The 22,545-nt window shown below is 42.8% G+C and overlaps 1 protein-coding gene and 1 long non-coding RNA gene across 4 annotated transcripts in view; one reads left to right on the forward strand and one right to left on the reverse strand.

The window, feature by feature from the left end:
• The window catches only part of LOC132384679 (integrin alpha-7-like), a 187,657-nt gene that overhangs the window by 119,021 nt on the left and 46,091 nt on the right, over positions 1 to 22,545 (reverse strand). The gene's annotated exons all lie outside the window — the stretch shown is intronic.
• The window catches only part of LOC132384683 (uncharacterized), a 94,715-nt gene continuing 82,461 nt past the window's right edge, over positions 10,292 to 22,545 (forward strand). Inside the window, exon 1 of the long non-coding RNA XR_009508983.1 lies at positions 10,292 to 10,564. This is a non-coding gene — a long non-coding RNA (uncharacterized LOC132384683). The remainder of the gene's footprint in view (positions 10,565 to 22,545) is intronic.

Consider the following 22,545-nt stretch of genomic DNA (forward strand, 5'->3'; position numbering starts at 1 on the left):
TTTTAGTCAGGCACCAAGTATACGCCAGTAATGGTGGCTAGCCTCATCGCTTGTGTATTGAGAGTGGTTTGCGTGCTTTCTTGTAGTTGTGGTAGGTACAATGCAATAATATCCAGAAGGTACCAAGAGCTTCGGACCATGGATGTAAAATTTATCACAGACTCACAGTAATTAACATGTGTTTATGTCACAAGTCTGATGTGTACATATTTGCTTAGAAAAATAGAGGGCTATGGGTAACCTGAGGTAATTTCTAAGGTAGGGATATGTTCAGCACAGCATTGTGGGCCAAAGGGCCTGTATTGTGCTGTAGGTTTTCTATGTTTCTATGACCTAATTCTTGGAAATCAGCGTATGAACGTAAGAACAGCAGGGCATTCAGCCATCAAGCCTGTTCCATTACACAATGAGATCATAGCTGATTTGCAGTTGAACAAAAATCCACCAGTTTTGACATTTTCAGCAGGCCCTGAGCCTTAGCAGTCAGCTGTGGGAAGGACGAACTTTAGATCCCACTGTGTGGAAATGTGTTGCTCAAATTTTCAGATTTTATCCATTTGTTCTGGAGCCCCACATACCCCATCAACTCCTCAAATCTTTTTAACCATGCTATTTCAAGGAAATACAAGTCTCATCTTTGTAATTTGCTCTTATAAATTAGGCTTTTGTCATTCTGGTCAATTTCCTTTGCATCTCCTCCAAGGGCTGGTATTTCCTTCCTGAAGTGCTGCACCCAGAACTGAACTCAGCACTCATGATGGGGTCTGAGCAGTACTTTAGAAAAGCAGGCAACATCTAAACACGAAGCCCACAAAGTTGAGAAAGCTTTCATCTTCCTTAAGTGGAAGTGATCTCAGCTGACAGCTTAAATATGACTGAGTCAGAATATTACAGAGGGCAAAACACTTTAGCAAGATGCAGTAAAGGGAGCGGACACCAGCTAAATATTGACTCTGATTCAGATCTTCCTATGCAATCAGAATACTGCCTCACACATTATTAATAACTGTGAAGTTTCATTGCTTACTTCCATCAACAGAATAGCATTCTCCTGATCTCTTATCAGGCATCAAATGCCTGTATGCTTTCATGTTAAATGTCATTCAGCCATACATGAATACAGGCAAATGAAACATAACTGGGGATGAGCAGCAGAACACAGTACCAGCAGTCACACACATCACAAGGCACATATAAGATAGCAAGCACATCTGATAGCAGTAAAACACAGTCACACAAAAATATATCATCCAAGTCCCTGAGTACATGAATGTTGCAGCAGTCTGCAGTCAAGCCCAATATAGCTTGTCTTCTGCTAGGCAAACACTCGGTGGGGCTGCTCTGCACCATTCCAGCATTCCTGTGGGATGCCCGACTCCTAAGCTTCCCCCTGGGCAGCTGCAAACAGGCGACGCCACAGCTCGAGGCCACACACCTCCCCTACCGTTCGCCAATCAACCAATGAATTGGACTTGCAACCTTTCACACCACCAATGTCCAACAGGGCCTTGCAATCACGAGGAAAGCAACTAAGACAATCACTCGCTCTTAGACTGCACACCTTCATGCACCCACTCCAACACCGCCCTGACGCAGGGAGTAGCACAATTCGTACCCTCCATCTCCTTTGGTCTCTCACAACTTGCTGATGGGGCAGACCTGTAGTATTTAAATCCTTGTCCAGCAGGGCTTTGTGATTGTAAAAAATATGTTTAAAAAAGAATAACATCTTTGGTTGACCCTGTGGATGCCACTGCATTCGAGCCCATCGCCATCTTATCAGAAAAATATGATCACCGACTTTGAGAGTATAGTTACCAAAAGGCAAACACAATTGTGAGTCTAACCGCAAATGACCAATGTGTGTTTCACACCCATAAAGTCTCTATATCACACCTTCTTGGACTCACCCCAGCTGACACCCTACATATTTTCTATTTATGATCTGGGAACCATAGCAAGGCCAGTATTTATTCCTCATCCCTAATTCAATTGAGTAGCCTTCTGGGCCATTTAAGGGTCAACCACATTGGTGTGCCTGGGGTCACATACAGTGCAGGTCTGATGGCCAATGCTCTTCCCACCTACCCACATCCCACAAAGTCATTAGTGCAACAGATGGGGTTTTAGCAACAAGTGATTGAGTACTCTAGAGTGAAATGATAATGTGCAGGACTTTAGGCAGAGAGTAGATTTATTATTACCTTAACTGAAAGACTTCCGAGGCTGTGGAATGCACTACCTGAGGCAGAGAATGAAGGAGTAGGCGGAAATAAAGGCAAAGGGATACAGAGGATGGATTAAGATTTCTGATCGAGTGAAGGTTAAACATTAGCACAACTGGTTTGTCTGAATGGCCTCTTCAGAGGTCATACACTCTATGTCATTCAGCCATCTGAAGGATAAGGGAAGGTATGTAACGTTAATGGCAGAAAGCCCTGTGGCTCAGAAGATAAGTGGAATGCACATAATGGGAGTGGGTGACATTGAGACAACGAACCACAAATTACTAAGTAATAAAAATATGCTGTAAATTGATATTGCCACTTAACAGTATTGACCAGACTTAATAAGTAATTCTCCTGACCTTAGTGAGTGATGGGAGATTCTGATTGGGAAGAAATGACATCATCTGCAGACCTTTAACCCTTGCCAGCTCAGTCACCTGACAGGCAGCCTCAGTCTCACTGTAAACAGTTAAATACTTGGAAGGCTTTAGAGTAACTGCATTCCAGGAGTCATTGCCCAAAGTAATTCAACTCCATCCCTTTTAAGGTAAAGCTCTGGTTGGCATACACAGCTGCAGCAGATTTAGCCTGAACAATTGAATATTTAATGCTGAAACAAAAAAGAGAAGACCCCCCCCCCCCCCCCCAGTTAGCCAACTGCCCCTGGATTGCATACAGTTCAAAGGGTGCTGTTCGGGCTGTGTGCCTCGGTACCAAACATCCTTCATCAGTCTACCTAAGGTCAATTGGAGGTAGTCCTGATGGTTTAGCAGCCACCCATTCTGCTCCCTTCCCATTTACACCTTGAGGAAAGGGATTGAAGAAAATAGCAGCAAGTATGCACAATTCATCGGTGATATTTCTCCTGGGCTGCTTGCAGCAATGACCATCACATCCTCCTGAAACTCCAGGCAGTACCAGAGTACTGGCATTCATTGTGCATCTCAGGCCCTGCTATCAAGACGAGGAAACCTGACTCATTAGTTTTCATGCTTTTACTCTCCTGCTCAAGGACACAGAAAGAGGTTGCAACACTTCTACCGTTGCTTGCCGGGAATCAGCTAATTCAGCACATGCACAGGAAGTGCTTCTTCTGAACTCTGATCCACAGGATTTTCACACTGAGCAGCTCACTGATTAGCAGAGTCTAAATTCATTTTCAAAGTGAACCCATGAAACACTTTAGCAATCATTTGCTGCACTCTCTGCATGCCTGGAATAACTAAGATGTTTAATAATCACTTTTCAAATTGACTGATGGTGGGGAGAGTTCAGGTCAATGAAGGATGATTTAATGCAGTCAAGAACCATATACTATACCTTCATATCCATATATGCTTAAATCTTAGCAAGGTGGATGCAACCAGGCCCATCACAGATTAAACTCTCCCCACTATTGAGCACATCTACAAAGAGCTCTGCCACAGGAAAGCAGCATCCATCATCAAAGAACCCCCCACCATCCAGGCTGTACTGACTTCTTGCTGCTGCCAACAGGAAGGAGGTACAGGAGCCTCTGGTCCCACACCACCAAGTTAAGGAACAAATATTACCCTACAACCACCAGGCTCCTGAACCAGAGTGGATAACTTCACTCATCCCAGCACTGAACACTTTCCACAACCTGTGGACTCACTTTCAAGGACCCTACAACTCGTGTTCTCAGTATTAATTAATTAATTATGCACAGTTTGTCTTCTTTTGGTTAATTATCAGTCTTTGTGCGTAGATTTTCTTTGATTCTATTGTATTTCTTTAGTTTCTTGCAAATGCCTGCGAGGAAATAAACCTCAAGGTAGTATATGGTGACATATTTGGTGCATGGCCAAGTGGTTAAGGTGTTGGTCTAGTGATCTGAAGGTTGCTAGTTTGAGCCTCAGCTGAGGCAGTGTGTTGTGTCCTTGAGCAAGGCACTTAAACACACATTGCTCTGTGACAACACCAGTGTCACGTTGTATGGGTCCCAATGCCCTTCCTTTGGACAACATCAGTGGTGTGGAAAGGGGAGACTTGCAGCATGGGCAACTGCCGGTCTCCCATACAACCCTGCCCAGGCCTGCGCCCTGGAAACTTTCCAAGCCCATGGTCTCTCAAGACTAACGGATGCCTGTTTATACATACTTTGATAATCAATTCAGTTTGAAATTTACTTTGAGCTTTGAGAAATCTAAGTTCCTTTAGAAAAAATGCTGAGCTTCCCAAAAAACACAGCTTCCAGGATCTAGCCACAGAGAGCAACCCCATCCCAGTTCAGTACTGTCAGCTGTGAATCTGTTCTGCTCCCTATGCTGTGATACCAAAGTAGCAGCTCTATTTCGCAATTTCCAATTTCATTCCTGATTCCTGCAACAATACTCAGCCCAGCAGGGTGGATATGGGGATAGGGATTTAGTCACAGGCACAACCCAGCAGTTTGGGTGGAGATATATACGGAGCCTGATAAGTATATGGAGGGAGGGCAGATTGCTATGGGAATCGCCTGCTACTTCCATTTTAGAATGGCAAGGGAATAGAGCAACAGAAAACAAGAAAAAGATGATGGAATGAGGAAAAACAGAAAGTAAGCCAGGTCTTGAGAGATGAACTCTCAGGATATCTTATGTAGAAAGAAATCCAGTGCAGAAAATATGAAACAGAGTGGTTACAGGAAATGTGAAATAAAAACTGCTGGAACTGCTAAGCTGGTCAGTCAGTGTCTGTGGAGCGAGAAAAGAATTTACATTTAAGGTCAAAGATCTTTTGTCAGAAGAGGGAAAGATGAAGCAAGCTTAAAAGTGTCAGCCAAGTAAGTTGGGAAGAGGGATCAAAAGGGAAGGCAGGAGAGACTGAATGGCACCTAACTCCAATAAAAGGTCACAGTCCTGAAAAGTTAACTTCGTTTCTTTCTCCACGTAGGCTGCCTAACCTGCTGAGTTTACATTTTCCCCTGTTTTTAGTAGTGTTGAAACCTGTTTCCAAATAGAAGAGGATAAACATACTCATAGTTGTTTCTAATTCTGCTGCATGACCTCACATCTCAATAGAGCCTGTCAGATTGATTTGTATTTAATGCAATCTGCCTTCTGCTCTATGGTGCATGAACATTTCCCATTCCATGTTTCCATTAATGGGAAAAGTTATTTCAAGCGAAGCCCAATGTACTTCCAATTTGTTTTCCTCCTCAAATAATGAATGTAAGCACTGTTTCCTCTATGCTGCATGGGTGTGCAGCCATGTTGTAATTAAAATGCTCATGCATACTTTGACTTTGTTGCCACACAGTTGGAATTTCCTTTAATACAATGTTCGTATAATTTTGAAATATATGTTAATATAATCTATAAATTTTCTTAATAATAAACATCCTACTACCTTTACTTTGAAAGATTTTGGAGCTATAATGTATTTACATTGTCAGTGTTTCAGGTTATAATACTGTTACAAATTGTAACAATAAACACAGAATGGAAGTTGGTAGTTCATTGTTAATAGCTGCCGGCCTGTTGAACGGCGACACCGCCTACAAAAAAAAATTAAGAGCCATGCAGTTTCCAGGCCATGTAAAAATTTCCTGTTCAGAGCAGCTGTAAAAAAACTTTGAGGGAACACTGAATGTAAGAAAAACTTTGATGCTAATGTGATTAGATGCCATTAGTAAAATTTTTCTATTTCAAAATACCTCAGTTTCTACAAAAATAAACCACATTAATCACATTAAGTAATAACATTTCTAATTATTTAGGTGAATAAAAATGAAATTACAAAGCAGAAATTTAATGCTCGTCTGCAATGGCAAAGACTGGTTCAGTCCAGTATGAAGTAAGTGTTTTTAATTCACTTCTGATATGAGATTTGCTGCCAAGGCCAGAATTTATTGACCATCCGTAACTGCCCTAGAATAGGTGATTGTGAGCTGCCTTCTTGAACTGCAGCAATATTTCTGGTGAAGGTGCTCCCAGTAGTTTTGGGGAGAGAGTTCCTGAAGTTTGACCCAGTGACACTGAAGAACTGTCCAAATCAGGATGGTGTGTGACCTGCAAGTGATAAGATTTCTCAGTTCCTGCTAACCTTATTCTTCTTGGTGGTAGAGATTGCAAGTTTGGTGTGTGTTGTTAGAGAAGCCTGGGCAAGTAACTGCAGTGCAGTTTGTAGATGTTACAGACTATAACCACTGTATATCCGTGGCAGATGGTGTACCAATTAAGCAGGGTGCCTTATCTTGGTTAGTGTTGCGCTTCTTGAGTGCTGTTGGAGCAACACCCATCCAAATTAATGTACTCCATCAGACTTCTTATCTGTGCTCATAGATGGTAGATGTGTGTCAGGAGGTGAGGCACTCTTCACAAGATACCCAACTTCAAACCTGCTCTTATGCACCGACTAGGAGGACTGAGCTGTATTCAAGGATTCACCTGTGGATCTGAATAAACACACGCCATGGTTGTCACAGGCTTTATTAAAACAGTTTTAGGCGAGTGTGTCCCCACAAAAGCATTTATTCTTCCCTAACCAGAAGCCTTGGATGAACCAGGAAATCCACAATCTGCTGAGAGCCAGGTCAGAATCTTGTGACCAAGGAAGTTACGAGAAGTCCAGATACGATTTCTGGAAAGCCATCTTGAGGGTGAAGTGGCAATTCTGGACTAAAGTTGAAGTCAATGAATAATGCTATGGCAGGACTTGAATGCTATCATCTCTTATAAAGTAAAATCAAGAGACATACATGACAACAGGGCTTCGCTTCCAGATGAGCTCAATGCCTTCTATGCTTGCTTTGACCATCAAAACATTGAGGAACCTTCACAAACTCCCACAGCCCCTGATGTCCCTGTGATTTCAGTCTCTGAGGCCAACATGTGAGCAGCCTTCAGGAGGGTGAACCCACAAAAAGCATCCGACCAGATGGGGTACATGCCAAGTAGTAAAGACCTGTGCTGATCAACTGGCTGGAGTGTTCACTGAGATCTTTAACTGCTCGTCTTGACAGTCTGAGGTAACCCACCTGCTTCAAGCAGTGTCCAATTATACTGGTGCCAAAGAAGAATATGGAACTTATCTCAATAACTATTGTTCAGTAGCACTTACAGTCCATCCACAGTGATAAAGTGCTTTGAGAGGCTGGTGACAAAACATATCAACTCCTCCCTGAGAAGTGACTTGGAGCTGCTCCACTTTGCCTACTGGAACAACAGGTCTACAGTAGATGCCATCTCATTGGCTCTTCACTCAACCCTGGAGCATCTGGACAGCAAAGATGCATACATCAGGATGTTCTTTATCGCCTGCAGATCACCATTCAATATCATCATCAGCTCAGAACTAATCAATAAGCTTAAAGACCTTGGCCTCAGTAACTCCTTATGCAATTGGATCTTTGATTTCCTCACTTGCAGACCCCAATCAGTTTGGATTGCCAACAACATCCCCTCCACAATCTCCATCAGCACAGGTGCAGCACAAGCCTGTGTGGATAGCCCCTGCTTTAAACACTTTACACTTACGACTGTGAGGCTAAGCACAGCTCCAATGCCATATTCAAATTTGTTGATGACACCACTGCTGTAGACTGAAACAAAGGTGGTAATGAATCTGCATATAGGAGGGAGATTGAAAATCTGGCTGAGTGGTGCCATAATAACAACTAAGAGCACAACATCAGCAAGATCAAGGAGCTGATTATTGACTTCAGGAGGAGGAAACCAGGGGTCCATGAGCCAGTCCTCATCAGAGGATCAGAGGGGGAGAGGATCAGTAGCTTTAAAATCTTCAGTGTTATTACTTTGGAGGACCTGTCCTGGGCCCAGCAAGTAAGTGCAATTACGAAGAAAACACAGCAGTGCCTCTATTTTCTGAGTACTTTGCGAAGATTTGGTTTGACATCTAAAACTGGCTGCATCACACCCTGGTATGGAAACACCAATGTCCTTAAATGGAAAATCCTACAGAAAGTAGTGGATACGGCCCAGTCCATCATGGGTAAAGCCTTCCCCACCATTGATCACATCTACACAATGTGTTGTCACAGATAAACAGCATCCATCATCAAGGACCACCACCACAAGCTCTCTTTTCACTGCTGCCATCTGGAAGAAGGTACAGGAGCCTCAGGACTCACACAACCAGGTTCAGCAACAGTAATTCCCCCTCAACCAACAGGCTCTTGAACAAAAGGGAACAACTTCACTCAACGTTATTTGCCCCATCACTGAACTGTTCTCACAACCGGTGGACTCACTATCAAGGACTTTTCTCAAGCTCTCAATGTTTATTGCTTATTTATTATTTTTTAAATATTTGCATAGTTTGTTTTTTGCACACTGGTTAAAATGTCTAAGTTGGTAAGGGCTTTCATTGATTCTATTATGATTATTATTCTATTGTGGATTTATTGAGAATCCCAGCAAAAAAATGAATCGCAAGGTTGTAATTGGTGACATATATACATACTTTGATAATAAATTTACTTTCAACTTTTGAACTTTAAACTTATAGACATGGTATTCATGTGGTTGATTTGGTTAAGTCTCTGGTAAAACCAATGAAGCCCGAGATGTTGACAGCTAGCACATGTAGGAGTGCTACTTGCCACTTATTGTCCCATGCCTGTATAATATGCTTCTTGCTGTGGAGTCTCTGATGTTGAGTTGAAAGGTTAGGCACAGCTAGATCCCACAAACGTCAGTGTGAAAATGACTGCGTAATGAATTTTAGTAATGTTTAAGGGATAAATATTGGCCCCAGAGCACTGCGAAGAACTCTCTAACACTTCTTTGAAATGCTATCCTTTGATCTTTTATATTGATCTGACACAGTGGATGGGGCCTCAGTTTAAAAAATGGTACCTCTGACATTTGGGTACTCTACTGAACTGTCAGTCTAGACCCTACGTACCATTGTAACATTAAGCCAAGGTACCAAGTGGAAACGAGACTATCCCACTCAGGAGAATGTGAAGCCAGGTTGGCCCTTCTGTTACACGTCAATGTTTGAGAGGAGGTCACAACATATGATTGAGAGCAGGGGTGTCATCAGGAATATCTTCAAGAGGCAGCATCCATCATGAAGAACTCTGGCCATCTGGGTCATGTCATCTTCTCATTACCACCATCAGGAAAGAGCTACAAGAGTCTGAAGACCCACAGTCAATGATGCAGAAACACCTTCTTCTCCAATGCTAGCAGATTCCTGAACAGTCCATAAACCCATGAGCACTACCTCATTATTCCTTTCTTCTGCACTATTTATTTATTTGTAATTTATAGTGATTTCATGTCCTGGCACTGGACTGCTGCTGCAAAAGCAACAAGTTTCATGTCATCTAAGTCAGTGATCTGATTCTGAGATAGGCTGACCACGTTTTCCAGTGATTGCAGAGGAGAAAACCATGACAAAGAGCAACATTTACTGGGGAGGGGGAAGGGTGATTGGAGGTGATACTTGTTAGCTGTTGCATTGTTGGATCTGAGATGTTTGTGAACGTTGGTGTTGAGACAATTAGTGGCAAGAAGGTGCTTTGGGTGGGTGACTTGTTTTGTGGCATCAGCGAACCTTTAGAAATAAAGCAATGCTTGATCATTTAATTAATGCTGGTTTCAAATAAACTTCCTCACGAGCTCACCTAGTTCATCTGATGAAAAGCAGGAGAGGGAAATCCCAGGCTTTGCAACAAGTTAGTTGACCACAAAATGGGTTGTGGACTGGTTGTGGCTTGGTACAAAAGCCAAGACAATGTTCTTGCCCCAGCTGGCTGCTCAATGTCTCTTGCTTGAAGTACACATCTGCCAATTAAAGAGAGCAGTGGACTTGGCTATAATGACTCTTACAGGCAAGACTCGCTTATGGACAAAGACCATTTGGACAGGGTAATGAAAAATTAGTTACAAAAGATGAAATATAAAACTGACTAATTCAATGTTATTTTTGGTATGGTCTGGTGAGCATACCAAAAATAGCGAAAAACAAATGTCCGGTTTAAGATAGCCCTGGTGAAGTACAGTGACAACTTGTTGGCAGCAAACAAAACTACTAACTACATTAGTAATCACACTTTTTCTTGGAAACAATCACTGCAATCAATAGCCTGTTACTGGATTTGAACTTTGAACCGCTTGTACTACATGGCAGTTTTTTCAGTGTGAACTGAAGCCTCGAAGACGCAGGACAGTTGTGTGGTGTTGTGTACAGGCTGAATTGAGGTGGCGGGGCTCAGGCCTGAGCCAATGTTCCACCATTGCTGGAGCGGACTTGGAGGTTCCAATTCAAAGTGGCAGAACGAGGGCAAGGCAGAGTCAAGGTGGCGAGGCCTGGGCCCGTGAGCCGATGTTTGACCGATTTAACTGCTGGGCCAGATTGGAAAGGTAAGGTACGGGCCGAATCTAAGCAGTGGGTCCAGTGCCCAAGAGCCTATCAAAGTGGCAGGGCTCGAGTCCAAGAGCAAGGAATGACCCACTGTTTGGCCGGTTTAAATGTCGAACTGGTTTGAAAAGGCCAGGGTGTCGGAGCCAGTGTTCAGCTAGCTGCTTGCGAGGTTTACTCATCTCTGTGCTGAACCGTGACTGTGCCGTAAAACTAACTGGCTCCTGGATCAGCTGCGTCTCACTTCGTGGACGTGGACTCACTTTTGTAAACTTCGGTTCTGAATGCTATTTGCTTACGTTTATTGTTTGCACAAGTTGTTTTCTTCCCCTGCACACTGGGTGTTTAGACAGTCTTCTTTAGTTTTACTGGGTTCTAATAGGTTTCTTTGTTTTGTGGCTGCCTGTAGGGAGATGAATCTCAAGGTGGTATACTTCGATAAGAAATTTACTTTGAACTTTGAAGCAGAATGAATACACTATTCAGCTTTCAGTCATTGGTATATGCACTGTGACTTTCACAACAGCTGGGGACGCTCAGTAATGCAAGCAATATCAAAGATATTCAAACTTTTAAGTCTTTTAAAATGCATGGGGACTCCTGCAAACACTGACACACTCACGGGGACCCCTTGTAAATATTGACATACTCCCCAGGGACCCCCTGTAAATACTGACACGCTCCCACGGAACCCCTTGTAAATACTGACACACTCACAGGGACCCCCTATAAATACCGACGCACTCCCTGGGTGCCCCCTACAAATACCAACACTCTCCCCGGGGCATGCTGTAAACACTCACACACTCTACGGAACCTCCTATAAATATTGACACATTCTCAGGGTCTCCCTGTACCAGCTGGTATTAAGGAAGGGTGAAGTACACTGCATTGTGAATTATCCTCAGCACAAGATAATGTGTCCTTAACAAAATCGGCAGCTATTCTCTGATCTTTGAGCTGCTTGAATGCTCGAGGAGTCAGATTACTCCAGACTTCCAGTCTGAGTGTGGCTAAATATGCAGTTAACAAAGGGATGGAGGGAAGGAAAATGTATAAGAAAGAGGGAAACAGGGAGGGTTTGATAAAGAGAAAAGGAAAAAAAAACAATGATGGTAAGGGGGTGAGTGAAGGGGAGAGAAAAATGAGTATGAGAGAGAAAGGGAAAGTGGAAGTGAGAATAAAAGAAGGAACACAAAGGAACATTTAGATGCACAATGCTGACTGTGGAATATAGGTCCATGGGGCTCGCAACTCCAGACCGGGCATTCAACCTTTCCCTCTGAAAGCATTCATTGTGTAGGGATGAAGCCAGCTGCTGTGATGACAGCTGTTAAGACTTCTCCAGGCTGACAACCGTGTCTGCAAGCCATAACCGTGAGAGTTAAAAAAAAGTCAGAAATTAAGAGACTGAAAGGGGTGACATCATTTGGAGCAAGAAGAGGATTAAGTGTGCTGCAAGAGTGGCTCCTCACACATAGAGGAACTATCCGAGTCGCCAAGCTGACAGTTAGAGCTACCCAATGAGCAACAGCACAACAGGTCTGTGGCACACCGCAAAAGGACACAAACCGAGCTCAAAGCCAATCTCTTCTAAGAAAATATTTGCATACTTCTGAAAGAATTAAAGGAAGGGCTTATATTCATATAGCGGCTTCCATAACATCTGGTTATATAACTCAACTCTACAGCCTAAATGTCACTCACCTTTGCAGAAATGAAACAGCAAATTTGCACAGTAAAGGCCTGAGAGATAGACTGATTAGATCACCTGTTTTATTGGTTTTGGTAATTCATTCAGCGTCTTCCCCAACCAGAAGCCCTGTATGAGCCATGAGATCTGCAATCTGCTGAGGACCAGGTCAAAGGCATTCATGTCTGGTGATCAAGAAATTTACAAGAGGTCCAGGTCCAATCTCCAGAAAGCCATCTCAAAGGTGAAGTGACAATTCCAGACCAAACTTGAATCAATGAAGGATGCTTGACAGTTGTGGTAGGATTTGAATACTATCATCTCTTATAAAGTTAAATCAAGTGACATAGGTGAGAACAGGGTTTCACATCCAGATAAGATCAATCCCTACTACGCTTATTTTGACCTTCAAAACATGGAAGAACAATCATGAACTCCCACCACCCCGATGATCCTATGATTTCAGTCTCTGAGGCTGATGTGTGAACGGACTTCAGGAGGGTGAACCCATGGAAAGCAACCTGCCCAGAAGGAGTACCTAGCCAAGTACTAAAGACCTGTGCTGATCAACGGGCTGGAGTGCTCACTCACTTCGGCAGCCTGAGGTACCCATCTGCTTCACGCAGGCTTCAATTATACTGATGCCAAAGAAGAATGTGGTGACCTGCCTCAGTGACTCTTCACTCAACCCTAGAACATCTGGACAGCAAAGATGCAAATATCAGGATGCTCTTTATTGACTACAACACGGCTTGCAATACTATGCTGTGCAATTATGAAGAAAGCATGGTAGCACCTCTATTTCTTGCGAAGATTCGGTATGACATCCAAAACTTTTGACAAACTTCTATAGGTGTGGAGTGGAGAGTATATTGACTGGCTGAATCATAGCCTGGTATGGAAACACCAATGCCCTTGAATGGAAAATCCACCAAAAAGCAGTGGATATGGCCCAGCCCATCACAGGTAAAGCCCTCCCCACCAAATGAACATATCTACATGAAGCATTGTCGCAGGAAAGCAGCATCATTCTTTGGGGACCCTCACCACCCAGGTCCGGCTCTCTTCTCACTGCTGCCATCAGGAAGAAGGTACAGGAGCCTCAGGACTCACACCACCAGGTTCAGGAACAGTTATTACCCCTCAGCAATCAAGGCTGTTGAATCAAAGGAGATAACTTCACTCAACTTCACTTGCCCCATCACTCATCTGTTCCCATAACCTATTGACTCACTTTCAAGGACTCTTCATCTCACATTCTCAATATTTATTGCCTATTTATAATTATTATTTCTTTCTTTTTCTATTTGCAGTTTGTTATCTTTTTCACTCTGATTGAACGCCCAAGTCTTTCAGTGGTCTTTCAGTGATTCTATTACGATTATTATTCTATTGTGGATTTAGTGAGTATGTCCACAATAAAATGAATCTCTGGGTTGTATATGATGACATGTATCTACTTTGATAATAAATTTACTTTGATCTTTGAATTTTATTGATACAGTAGTGTACAAAAGTCTTGGGCACCTATATATAGCTAGGGTGCCTAAGACTTTTGCCCAGTACTGTAGTAATTTTATGTATTGCACTGTACTGTTGCCACAAAGAAAAATCAAGTATCTTGACATATGTGAGTGATGATAAACCTGATTCTGATGTGGGTCTCTGTTGTCGACTGAGAATGGGAAGGGGACAGGGAGAGGGGAATCATGGTTGGGAAAAGGGGAAGGGAGAGGGGAGGGAGCAGGAAGCACCAGAGAAACATTCTGTAATGATCAATAAACCAATTGTTTGGAATCAAATTACCTTGCCTGGTGTCTCAGGGCTGGGTGTGTCTGCATCTGCAGCACCCCATGCCCCTGGTACTTCCTCTCTGCCACCTGTCCCACACCCCTCCCACGGCGCTCCACCCTTGCCATCCCCAACATCCTTTGCTCCCGCCAGATTTACAAACTCGCTCTCTGCTCCACATTGACAAATACAGTCTTAGGCACACTAGCTATATATGTGCCTAACAGTTTTGCACAGTATCGTGTATTATTGGCATGTGTACTGAGATGCAGTGAAAAAGTTTTGTTTGAGTGATATGCCTCACAATCATGACATATCATGGCATACACAAGCACATTGAAGTGGTAAAAGAAAACAGGATCTAGTGTTACAGTTACAGAGAGAGTGCAGTGCAGGTAGACAATAAGGTGCAAGGAATACAACGAATTTCACTGGGAGATGAAGAGTTCATCTTTTAGCATGTGAGAGATCTGTTCAAGAGTCCAACAATAGCGGGACGGAAGCTGTCCTTGAGCCTGGTGGTGTGTACTCACAGGCTTTTCTTCTGTCTGATGAGAGGTGAAAGGAGAGAGAATTTATGGGGTGGGAGGGTCATTGATTATTTTGGCAGCTTTCCCGAGACAATGGGGAAGTCAGTAGAGTGGAAGCCAGCTTCCAAAATGGACTGGGCTGTGCTCACAACTCTCTGCAACATACAAGCTCTAGTTAAAGGATAAGTATTGATTCACACACTAGATTGAACTTCTGAATAGTAGCATAGGTTCTTTGAACATCAGTCTAAGAGAGGGCACATACAGCCTTTATTCAACACCTCATCCAAAGGACAGTGTGGCATGCCTTCAGCTCTGGCACTCAGAACATCAGCTTGGACTTTTTGCTTACAGACACTGGACAGAAACTTGGCCCCACCACTTTCTGACTCAGAAGGATGATTTGTGCTCACAGAGGCAAAGGCACAGCTGATACTGTGATTCAAATCTGAAGGCATGGGAGAACAGAAAAGATCTCTATACTCAGCGAATAAGTATCCCACACCATCCTACACAACTCACGATTGTTTCTAAAATATGCAGCATTAACCATCTACAAAATGCTCTGCAGTTACAACACAGTAGAACGGTGCACAGAGAAACCCTCATGTGTTATAGACCAAGCAGGCTCGGGAGAACCACTGTACATTCCTGCAACACATCCTGCAGTGCTTTCCAGCCATCGAAGCACTTTTGAAGTGTAGTTATTATTTCACCAAGAGTAAAAGCTAATTTATATACAGCAAGATCCCACAAAGAACAATGAGTACCAGTTGGCCAAAACACCTGGGAAAAATGCCCTGCTCTTCTTTGAAAATAGTGCCATGAGATCTTTCACATTTACCTGATAGACTTGTAATGCCCTGGGAAAGGGTTCACTGCTAGTGTAATGGTTTCTCTGTAGCAGCAGTGTTTGGATTATGATTTGAGATAACGGGGGCTTTGGAATGTGCGCCGTCCAATAAGGGCAGTGTTTTTTCTTTCCTGTGTGCCCAAGAGCGAGGGATTCGTAGGCTCTTGCTCAGCAGAGGATGGAGAGTGAAGATGCTGGAACAGAGAGGTCGTAGACTGCGGGACCTAGTGGACTTGGAATGGGGTTAGGAGTTGACGACGCCCGAGGGAAATCGATGGAGGACTAACGGGGGAAAACTGTGAGCTCCAACGTATGCATTAGACTGTTTCATTAAAATGGGTCCTTTTCGTTTTGTTTTCTTTACTAACCCGATAGCCAGACTAAGGATTATAAAGCTCAATCGTTTAATTGCATATGGTGTACTGTTTGTTATTTCATGATACTGATTTTACAGGGGAAAACATCACGCAGCATCCACACACATGAGATTTCACACGTTTGGAGGGGCCTGAGACTGTCTTCCCCTAGACTAACACCGCCAGACAAACCTGAGGGTTACAGACTCAACATCTCAGCTGAGGGACTGGAATGTCAGCCTTAATATTTTTGTCCTCAGATACCCGGCCTTCAACCCACAACCTCAAAGCCCACAGGCAGCAGCATTGTCTACTGAGCTATAGCTGACACCTCGCTACGGTTTCTTAAATTGAACCAGAGCAAACATGCAATGACAGAGGCGACTGATGGACTCATCATGGTTTATCCATCTAGGAGCAGCTTAGATATTCAAGTATTCAATTGGAGAGTTACCAATGGCACATCTGTCCCTTCAGGTATCATTAATAAGCTAGAATAAGATCAATGAGCATCAAATAACAAACAGCACCATGCAGTACTGCACATCTGCTCCATTTTTAAGTAACAGATGAGTGAGACTGCCACAGGAGACTGAGTTCCAATCTCACTTTGGCAGCTGTGTTACCTCAACCCTAAAGAGACACCCATCCAGGGAAGAAAGACACTGATTGGGCCAAAGAAATAACAAGAAAAACAATGGCTTCTGCCAAACAAACCCTTAGCTAGGAAACAGCCAACCCTTTATGCCAATAATAGCTCACATTTCTAGAGTGCCTTTCATAACTTCAAGCATTTTATAGTCACTTCTGAAGTGTTGTCACTGTTGGCCTGATCAAGTCCCTCTCTATAACCAGATCTCATTCAATAGCCATGCTGAGGGACTTAATGTGGTGCAGGCCATACCTCGTGGGACATGGCAAACAGATCAGAATCCTATACTTCCGTAGGAGTCTAGACATCACAGACATTAGTGTCATGCACAACCTGCTGAGGTGAAATTGAATAGATCAGTCAGTATTTACAGGAATAACTGAAGCATTTAAAAGGCTGATTGCACATCACAGGCCAAAAGGTTGATTTACTGTTGGATATACACAAAAATAAAAGGCTCCTTGTAGCTCTTGTGCTGGGCTGTAATAGATGCAGGCCTATTAGGAATCATTAGCCTCATGCAAGACTTTGGAGTTCACAGTCAGATTTTATAACATTAACCATATATAACCATATAACAATCACAGCACAGAAACAGGCCATCTTGGCCCTCCTAGTCCTTGCCGAACCCTTAATCTCACCTAGTCCCACCTACCCGCACTCAGCCCATAACCCTCCACTCCTTTCCTGTCCATATACCTATCCAATTTTACCTTAAATGACACAACTGAACTGGCCTCTACTACTTCTACAGGAAGCTCATTCCACACAGCTATCACTCTTTGAGTAAAGAAATACCCCCTCGTGTTTCCCTTAAACTTCTGCCCCCTAACTCTCAAATCATGTCCTCTAGTTTGAATCTCCCCTACTCTCAATGGAAACAGCCTGTTCACGTCAACTCTATCTATCCCTCTCAAAATTTTAAATACCTTGATCAAATCCCCCCTCAACCTTCTACGCTCCAATGAATAGAGACCTAACTTGTTCAACCTTTCTCTGTAACTTAATTGCTGAAACCCAGGTAACATCCTAGTAAATCGTCTCTGCACTCTCTCTAATTTATTGATATCTTTCCTATAATTCGGTGACCAGAACTGCACACAATATTCCAAATTTGGCCTTACCAATGCCTTGTACAACTTTAGCATTACATCCCAACTTCTGTACTCAATGCTTTGATTTCTAAAGGCCAGCGTTCCAAAAGCCCTCTTCACCACCCTATCTACATGAGACTCCACTTTCAGGGAACTATGCACAGTTATTCCTAGATCTCTCTGTTCCTCTGCATTCCTCAATGCCCTACCATTTACTCTGTATGTTCTATTTGGATTATTCCTGCCAAAATGTAGAACCTCACACTTCTCAGCATTAAACTCCATCAGCCCATTCTTCTAACCGGCATAAATCTCCCTGCAAGCTTTGAAAATCCACCTCATTATCCACAACACCTCCTCCCTTAGTATCATCGGCATACTTACTAATCCAATTTACCACCCCATCATCCAGATCATTTATGTATATTACAAACAACATTGGGCCCAAAACAGATCCCTGAGGCACCCCGCTAGTCACCGGCCTCCATCCCAATAAACAATTATCCACCACTACTCTCTGGCATCTCCCATCTAGCCACTGTTGAATCCATTTTATTACTCCAGCATTAATACCTAACGACTGAACCTTCTGAACTAACCTTCCATGTGGAACTTTGTCAAAGGCTTTGCTGAAGTCCATATAGACTACATACACTGCCTTACCCTCGTCAACATTCCTCGTAACTTCTTCAAAAAATTCAATAAGGTTTGTCAAACATGACCTTCCACGCACAAATCCATGCTGGCTACTTCTAATCAGATCCCGTCTATCCAGATAATTATAAATACTATCTCTAAGAATACTTTCCATTAATTTACCCACCACTGATGTCAAACTGACAGGTCTATAATTGCTAGGCTTCCTTCTAGAACCCTTTTTAAACAATGGAACCACATGAGCAATACGCCAATCCTCCGGCACAATCCCCGTTTCTAATGACATATTAAAGATCTCCGTCAGAGCTCCTGCTATTTCTACACAAACTTCCCTCAAGGTCCTGGGGAATATCCTGTCAGGACCCGGAGATTTATCCACTTTTAAATTTCTTAAAAGCGCCAGTACCTCCACCTCTTTAATTGTCATAGGTTCCATAACTTCCTTATTTGTTTCCCACACCTTAGACAATTCAATATCCTTCTCCTTAGTGAATACCGAAGAGAAGAAATCATGCAAAATCTCTCCCATCTCCTTCGGTTCCACACATAGCTGACCACTCTGATTCTCTAAGGGGCCAATTTTATCCCTCACTATCCTCTTGCTTTTAATATAACTGTAGAAACCTTTCGGATTTACTTTCACCTTATTTGCCAAACCAACCTCGTATCTTCTTTTAGCTTTTCTAATCTCTTTCTTAAGATTCCTTTTACATTCTTTATATTCCTCGAGCAATTCCTTTACTCCATGCTGCCTATATCTATTGTAGACATCCCTCTTTTTCTGAACCAAATTTCTAATATCCCTTGAAAACCATGGTGCTCTCAAACCTTTAACCTTTCCTTTCACCCTAACAGGAACATAAAGATTCTGTACCCTCATAATTTCACCCTTAAATGACCTCCATTTCTCTATTACATCCTTCCCATAAAACAACTTGACCCAATCCACTCTCTCTAAATCCCTTCGCATCCCTTCAAAGTTAGCCTTTCTCCAATCAAAAATCTCAACTCTAGGTCCAGTCCTGTCCTTCTCCATAATTATATTGAAGCTAATGCTATTGTGATCACTGGACCCGAAGTGCTCCCCAACACATACATCTGTCAGCTGACCTATCGCATTCCCTAACAGGAGATCCAACACTGCCCCATCTCTAGTCAGTACTTCTATGTATTGTTGCAAAAAACTATCCTGCACACATTTCACAAACTCTAAACCATCCAGCCCTTTTACAGAATGAGCTTCCCAGTCTACGTGTGGAAAATTAAAATCTCCCACAATCACCACCTTGTGTTTACTACAAATATCTGCTATCTCCTTACACATTTGCTCTTCCAACTCACGCGCCCCATTAGGTGGCCTATAATACACTCCTATCAGTGTTACTGCACCTTTCCCATTCTTCAATTCCACCCAAATGGCCTCCCTAGAGGAGCTCTCTAATCTATCCTTCCAAAGCACCGCCATAAGATTTTCTCGGACAAGCAATGCAACACCTCCTCCTCTGGCCCCTCCTACTCTATCACACCTGAAGCAACTAAATCCAGGAATATTTAGTTGCCAATCACACCCTTCCTGCAACCATGTTTCACTAATAGCTACAACATCATAATTCCAGGTATCAATCCACGCTTTAAGCTCATCCACCTTTCTTACAATGCTCCTAGCATTAAAATAGATACATTTAAGATACTCTCCATCTCCTCCTCTCTTTCCATCCCTAACAATGCATTCAAATTTATTATCCTTTTCTTTCTTCTCCCCTACATCTTCGGGCTGAACGCATCCCTTCTCCATCACCTGCCTTTCCTCCCTCACACACTGTCTATTTACTTGCTCCACTGGTGAACTAACCTCCTCTCCCATAGACTCCTCAAATAGTCTCCCGCCCCCCCCATCTTACTAGTTTAAAGTCCGCCCTGTAGCCCTAGCAAACCTCCCCACTAGGATATTGGTCCCCCCACGATTCAAGTGTAACCCGTCCTTCTTGAACAGGTCACTCCTGCCCCAGAAGAGGTCCCAATGATCCAGAAACTTGAATCCCTGTCCCCTGCTCCAATCCCACAGCCACGCATTCATCCTCCACCTAATTCTATTCCTACTCTCACTGTCGCGTGGCACAGGCAGTAATCCCGAGATTACTACCTTTGCAGTCCTTCTTTTTAACTGCCTTCCTAACTCCCTATACTCTCGTTTCAGGACCTCTTCCCCTTTCCTTCCTATGTCATTGGTACCTACATGTACCACGACCTCTGGCTCTTCACCCTCCCACATTGATCTAATTGTGATTAACAATAACTGTACTTCTCCTCGTTACAATGCTACGTTCACACTGTACATTTTCTATGTTGGACATGTACAATATATTTGATCTGCAGCCCCGTCCCCAGATGCTGCCTCCTCTGAAGGCACCACTGCAATGGGTAAAATTCCATGCAATGCCCTCTGCTGCTTGACCAAAGATGTCACTTTCAGACTTCAGTTTTAATTGGCGAGATATTGTGTATCCTGTACTGCACTCATTGCCGCAGATGCCAATGTGCTGGGTTAAGTGTTCTCAGCCAGCATGAGGCAGTGGGAAATGACTGTAAAACTGGAGGTCCTTGGGGAAGAGAGAGAGACAGAGAGATATGCACATAGACAGAGGATGACCAGTTGGGGAGAAGAGCAGAAACAGAAGGTTGAGTCAAACATATAGGAGAAAAAGTCCAAAGTTCAAACTAAATTTATTATCAAAGTACATATATGTCACCACATACAACCCTGAGATTCATTTTCTTGAGGGCATTCATAGTAAATAGAAAGAAACACAATGGAAACAATGAAAAACCGCACACGACAGAGATGGACAAACAACCAATGCTCAAAAGACAACAAAGTCTGCAAGTACAAATAGAGAATAAAAATAATAATAAATACAATAAGTAATAAATATCAAGAACACGAGTTGTAGGGTCCTTAAAAGTGAATCTATAGGTGTTGGAATCAGTTCAGTGTTGAGGTGAGTGGTTATCCCTCTTTGGTTCAAGAGCCTGATGATTGAGGGATAATAACTTTTCCTGAACCTGGTGGTGTGGGACTTGGCGTGTCTGTACCTCCTTCCTGATGGAGCACTCCTGTAACAGCCCTCCTTGTAAATATGCTCAGTGGAGGGGAGGGCTTCACTGTGATGGACTGGGCCATATTCACTACTTGTAAGACTTTCTGTTCAAGGCCATTGGTGTTCCTATGCCAGGCCTTGATGCAACCAGTCAGTACACTCTCCACCACACATCTTTAGAAATTTGTCAAAATTTTAGATGACATGCTGAATCTTCGCAAACTTCTTAGAAAGTCGAGGTGATGCCCACACCTTGAGATTTGAAGCTATTCACTTGTTGGTTCTGATATAATTAAGAAATATCATCAGATCTTTCAGTTCAGTCTCCACTGTTATATTGTCTCTGATTACCGCCATTATGTAGCCTCATTCAATGACAGGCAATGAATGAATCTATCCACTGCACAATGGTCAGCACTGATCCAAATCCTATTGTTATCACTACTGTCACCTGATAGCTAACCATCCTTCAAGTGGACAAGGGGCTCTCTATTACTAATACCTCCGTTATTGAAATACAACTCATAACTTTTAAAAGGAATCAGCTTAAAGAACTTTATAAAGAAAGGTTTAAAGTCAATGTAGGAAAGCCTGGCTCATAGGATAAGGAAGGGAGGGAAAAATTTCATTTGCACAGCAATGTAAAGAATCTTAACAAAGTTCTTAATAATAAGGTTTATTATTTTATTGCATACAGTGGAAATCTTCCACTGTTGGATGACTTGTAACAAAAAGAGGAAGAAAACGTAAAGTAATAACCACAAAACAATGTAGGCTGAATGTGACTAGGACTAAAATAATCATATTTCTGCTTTCAATGTTTCTGGTGACGTTTCTGGTGTAAAGTCTGGTTAACTCCACCTCTCCCAACTATTCTGTTACGGTCACTTGAGCATTTCTATTTGCACTTTTCGGATTGCACTACAATCTTTGCACCATTTGGCTATTTTATGCTCATCGCTGTCAGCCCATGCAAACAAAGCATTTAGCTGCAACTTGGTGTTTATGACAATAAACTAATCTCATCTTCTCACATCGGACGGTGTTTAAATCGGGATAGTATGAAGTTGGTTATGATGTTCTCCACAGTCAAGCATTAGTTAATGGTGTGCAATATAGCACAACACCATTGTTGCCGGATTAGTGATCCACAGACCTGAACACACAGCCAAAATCACAACAGTGCAGGTTGTGAACTTGAATTAAAACTTCTAAAGATCTGGAAATTAAAAAGCGTATCTCACTAAAAGTGGCCTGAA

The sequence above is a fragment of the Hypanus sabinus genome, chromosome X1 (genome assembly GCF_030144855.1).
Source record: "Hypanus sabinus isolate sHypSab1 chromosome X1, sHypSab1.hap1, whole genome shotgun sequence".
Classification (NCBI taxonomy): domain Eukaryota; kingdom Metazoa; phylum Chordata; class Chondrichthyes; order Myliobatiformes; family Dasyatidae; genus Hypanus; species Hypanus sabinus.